Genomic DNA, 6,002 nt, shown 5'->3' on the forward strand with positions numbered 1-6,002 from the left:
TACATGTTGGAGCATCTTCTGGGTATATGCCCAGGAGTGGTATAGCTGGGTCCTTTGGTAGTACTATGACCAATATCAGGAGGAAATGTTAAACTGATTTCCAGAGTGGTTGTACCAGCTTGCAATCCCACCAGCAATGAAGAAATGTTCCTGTTTCTCCACAACCTCTCCAGCATCTGCTGTTACCTGAGTTTTTTTTATCCTAGCCATTCTGACTGGTGTGAGGTGGAATCTCAGGGTTGTTTTGATTTGCATTTCCCTGTGATTAAGGATGTTGAACATTTCTCAGCCATTCTGTATTCATCAGTTGAGAGTTCTTTGTTTAGCTCTGTACCCCATTTTTTAATCGGGTTATTTGGTTCTCTGGAGTCTACCTTCTTGAGTTCTTTGCCTATATTGGATATTAGCCCTCTATCAGATATAGGATTGGTAAAGATCTTTTCCCAATTTGTTGATTGCCTTTTCGTCCTATTGACAGTGTCTTTTGCCTTATAGAAGCTTTAAATTTCATGAGGTCCCATTTGTCAATTCTTGATCTTAGAGCATAAGCTATTGGTGTTCTGTTCAGGAAAATTTCCCCTGTGCCCATGTGCTCAAGGCTCTTCCCCACTTTCTTTTCTATTAGTTTCAGTGTATCTGGTTTTATGTGGAGGTCATTGATTCACTTGGACTTGAACTTTGCACAAGGAGATTAGAATGGATCGATTTGCATTCTTCTACATGCTAACCACCAGTTGAGCCAGCACATTTGTTGAAAATGCTGTCTTTTTTCCACTGTATGGTTTTAGCTCCTTTGTCAAAGATCAAGTGACCATAAGTGCATGGGTTCATTTCTGGGTCTTCAATTCTATTCCATTCATCTACCTGCCAGTCACTGTACCACTACCATGCTGTTTTTATCACAATTGCTCTGCAGTACAGTTTAATGGACCCCATATTTCAAGGCTACATTTTGTATCAAAATTTTATGAATAAATAAGATGGTTGACTCATGCAGGTTGTTTAGTTTACAGACCCAAGTGACATGATCCTGAAGCAAAGATGTATTTTGAGCATTTTTTCTGTACTTCCCCTCCTACCTTTCCAGGCTTGGGTACAGCTCCATGCATTCCTATTGAACCTTGTCACATAAGGGCTCTGAGGTGACCTGATGATCTAAGGATGGCGCTCAGAACCTGAAGTGCAGCACTGAAGCCCACAAGGCTGGGCCTGATCCTGCACCAAGGCCAAAACACTAGAAATAGCCTGTTGCATGTGGAAACATCTGTCACACTGAGGGAAAAGTTCTACAGAGCCACATCTTCATTCACTAGTGTCTTAGTTAGGGTTTCCATCACTGTGAAGAGACACAGTGACCACGACCACTCTTTTAGAGGAAAATATTCATTGAGGCTTGCTTACACTTTTCAGAGGCTTAGTCCATTATCATCATGGTGGAAAGCATGGTGGCATGCAGGTAGACATGGTGCTGGAGAAGGAGCTGAGCATTCTCCATCTTGATCCTCAGGCAGGAAAAGGAGACTGCCACACTAGGCCTAGCTTGAGCATAGGAGACTTCAAAGCCCACCACAGTGACACACTTCTTCCAACAAGGTCACACCTACTCCAGTAAGGCCCCAATAGTGCCACTCTCTATTACCAAGCATTCACACACATGAGTCTATGGGAGCCATTCCTGTTCACACTACTCCAACTAGAAACACTGTCTTCAAACAGGAAAGAGAAGGGAAGACAGGGTTTAGCAGCAGGAGGGCTCCCTCCAACATCCTGATCTTGAGATGTTGCTGATGAAGGTGTGACCAACAAGCACCTGTGAGTGAGGCCTGGATAATGTTTGACTTTATTCATGTGGAACTAAAACTAAATCTACCCATTCTGTTATCTTACACTCTTTTGATCAAATCCATAATTATTTCACTTTATAAAAGTAAACATGTTCAACATGTTCCCAGCTCCCACATGGCACACCATATGTTAAGCCTGAGGCATCTTCTCAGCTCCAAGGCTTATTCATGTACATGGTGTACATACACATACAATTAAATAATTTTTAAAGTTAAGCAAGACATCTTGTCTCTATGTAAGCTGAAAATGAATGAAGGACATAGACATGTCTCATGAACTGGAACTGGATATCTCTTTATCCAGCAGTGACTGCTCTCCTCAATGGTGGGGCCTGTGTTTACTCACTCCACTTCTCTCATGTGTGAGAAGTCTCTCCACCCAGACATGAGAGACTTGCAGGAACTGTTTTGTTTTGATTGACATATGCCAAGCCCTGGGTACCATCCTCATTCCAAGAATCTTGGCACTGTGTTGGAAATCTGTAGGCTGTAAATGCCTACATTCATTCCTGGGCTCTTTCTTTGATGTACTATGTGGTTTTCATTACAAAATCATCATATCATATTTTCTCATGATGTAAAACTACTGTAATTAAAACTACTTGACGGAGGTAGGAGTGGTCTCTTCAAATCAATGCTGGGGGAAAGAGTATCCACATGGAGAAAAATAAAATTAGATACTTAACCTCACCTGTGTCTGAAAAATAAGCCTGAAAAATTGTAGTGTTAAATATAAGCCTCCAAATTGTAAACATATTGAAAGAAAATATCAAGAAAAACTCCATGATTTGGGGCTAGGCCTCTTCAATCACTGGCTGAATCACAGGCAGCTAAACAAACATGGTCAAGTAAGATTATAGCAAACCAGAAATATCCAGCACAATGAAGGAAGGAATCAATTCAATGAACAAAAGGGAGAAAATATTTGCAAGCTCTAGTTTGAAAAGAAACAGTGTCCTTTCTACCTCCTCCTACACCTAGGAGGGAAGGTGGTGGATCCACAGCCCTCTCTGCCCCTTCCCAAAGGAGAGCTTGCCTCCAGGGAGTGCTCTGACCCAAGGACTCAGGTGAGATTTTCTCTCCAGTGACTTTCTAAAGTGTGACCAGCCAGGAGGTACAGGCCTCAGAAGTGGCAGGACAGCTGAGACAGGATTTCTACCTCAATCTACACCTAGAAGGGAAAGCGGACCCACAGCCTTCTCTGCCCCTTCCCCCACAAGCAGAGAGCTTCTCTCTAAGGAGTGACCCAGGGACTCAAGAGGGACTGCAGATCCACAGCCCTTTCTGTACCTTTCCCTGCAAGCAGAGAGCCTGTCTTCAGGGTGTGCTCTGAACACAGGGCTCAGGAGGGACTACTGATCCACAGCCCTCTGCACACTGGTCTTACCAGAGGAGAGTTGATCTCCCAGAAATGCTGACACAGGCTTACAGACCCACAGGAGGAACAAGCTCCAGCCAGAGACAGCAAGAACATCTAACACCAGAGATCAACAGATGGCAAAAGGCAGATGCAAGGATCTTACCAACAGAACCAAGACTACTTGGCTTCATCAGAACCTAGTACTCCCACCACAGCAAATCCTGGATATCCCAAAACAACAGAAAAGCAAGATTTGGATCTAAAATCATATCTCATGAAGGTGATAGAGGAATTTAAGGACATGAATAACTCCCTTAAAGATATACAGGAGAACACAGGTAAACAGGTGCAAGCCCTTAAAGAGGAAACACAAAAAAATCCCTTAAAGAATTACAGGAAAGCACAACCAAACATGTGAAGGAATTGAACAAAACCATCCAGGACCTAAAAATGGAAGTAGAAACAGTTAAGAAATAACAAAGAGAGACAACTCTTGAGATAGAAACCCTAGGAAAGAAGTCAGGAACCATAGATGCAAGCATCACCGACAGAATGCAAGAGATAGAAGAGAGAATCTCAGGGTCAGAAGACACCATAGAAAACATTGACACAACTGTCAAAGAAAATGCAAAATGCAAAAAGTTCCTAACCCAAAACATGCAGGAAATTCAGGACACAATGAGAAGATCAAACTTAAATATAATAGGTATAAAAGAGAGTGAAGATTTCCAACTTAAAGTAAATATCTTCAACAAAATTATAGAAGAAAACTTCCCTAACATAAAGAAAGAGATGCCTATTAACATACAAGAAGCCTATAGAGGAGCAGATCTTGGACGCAAGCTCTGCAGCCAGTCCCACAACACCCAGAGGAAGCTCCACTCCCAGGTGCTCTGACACTCTCAGGATCAGAGGTGAGGAGGACCCAACATCTGTCCCAACACCGGGAGTAACTGGGACCTGCGGGGGCAGGCACACAGGAACTCCACCAGCAGAGTGGCTCAGCTTCCTTCTGGTCTCTCTGGGCTGCTGTCCTGAGTGGACCTTGGGTGCAAGCTCTACAGCCAGTCCCACAACACCCAGAGGAAGCTGCTGCACTCCCAGGTGCTCTAACAAGCTCGGAGTCACAGGATCCCAGAATCACAGGGTCACAGAGACTACCTGACTCTGAGGAGTTCTGATACAACCAGGATCACAGAAAGGGCTGACTCCAGTCAGATTTAGCAAGGGCAGGAAAAACTAGAGATAACCAGACAGCAGGGGGAAAGCATAAGAAAATAAATAACACAAACCAAGGTTACTTGGCATCATCAGAACCCAATTCTCCCACCATAGCAAGTCCTGGACACACCATCACACCAGAAACGCAAGATTCAGATCTAAAATCACTTATCATGATGATGATACAGGACCTTAAGAAAGACAAAAATAGCACCCTCAAAGAAATACAGGAGAACACAGGTAAAGAGCTAGAAGCTCTTAAAGAGGAAACACAAAAATCCCTTAAAGAACTACAGGAAAACACAATCAAACAGGTGAAGGAAATGAGCAAAACCATCCAGAACCTAAAAATGGAAATAGAAACAATAAAGAAATCAGAAAGAGAGACAACTCTGGCGATACAAAACCTAGGAAAGAAGTCAGGAGTCATAGATGCAAGCATCACCGACAGAATACAAGAGATAGAAGAGAGAATCTCAGGGGCAGAAGACACCATAGAAAACATTGACACAACAGTCAAAGAAAATGCAAAAAGCAAAAAGCTCCTAACCCAAAACATCCAGGAAATCAAGGACTCAATGAGAATACCAAACCTAAGGATAACAGGTATAGAAGAGAGTGAAGACTCCCAATGTAATGGGCCAGTAAATATCCTCAACAAAATTATAGAAGAAAACTTCCCTAACCTAAAGAAAGAGGTGCCCATGAACATACAAGAAGTCTACAGAACTCCAAATAGACTGGACCAGAAAAGAAATTCCTCCTGTCATATAATAATAAAAACTGCAAATGCACTAAACAAAGAAAGAATTTTAAAAGCAGTAAGGGAAAAAAGGCAAGTAACATATAAAGGCAGGCCTATCAGAATTACACCAGACTTCTCACCAGAGACTATGAAAGCTAGAAGAGCCTGGGCAGATGTCATACAGACCCTACAAGAATGCAAATACCAGCCCAGGCTACTATACCCAGCAAAACTCTCAATTACCATAGATGGAGAAAACAAGATATTCCATGACAAAACCAAATTTACACAATATCTTTCCACAAATCCAGCCCTACAAAGGATAATAGTTGGAAAACATCAACATAAGGAGCAAAACTACACCTTAAAAGAAGCAAGAAAGTAATCTTTCAACAAATCCACACAAATCTACTTGCACCCCTTACAACAAAAACAACAGGAAGTGACAATTACCTTTTCTTAATATCTTAACATGAAAATTAATATTACCAACATATCCTAAGCAATTGAAATCCAATAATATGAGGAATTAGAGATTTGTTGATTGTCATCCAGTGGTCCCTCTAATTTGGTAATTGGAGAAATAGGTCCAATATTTTACAATCTGTATATACTTTCAGCTTGTTTATAACAGTGTCTTGCTGTGTACAACATAAGGGTCTTGAAATCTTGCTTCTTTTATCTCAGCTTCTCTATTAGTAGTATTGTTTATTTCATGTTTTTACACTATACTATGGTTTCAGAAAAGCTTATATATTTCAAAATATTTATATACCCAAGGGAAACATAGACAATTAACTTGGGAGGTGGCTTGTAGGAAAGAGAACAACAA

This window comes from Mastomys coucha, unplaced genomic scaffold, assembly GCF_008632895.1.
Source record: "Mastomys coucha isolate ucsf_1 unplaced genomic scaffold, UCSF_Mcou_1 pScaffold5, whole genome shotgun sequence".
Taxonomy (NCBI): Eukaryota; Metazoa; Chordata; class Mammalia; order Rodentia; family Muridae; genus Mastomys; species Mastomys coucha.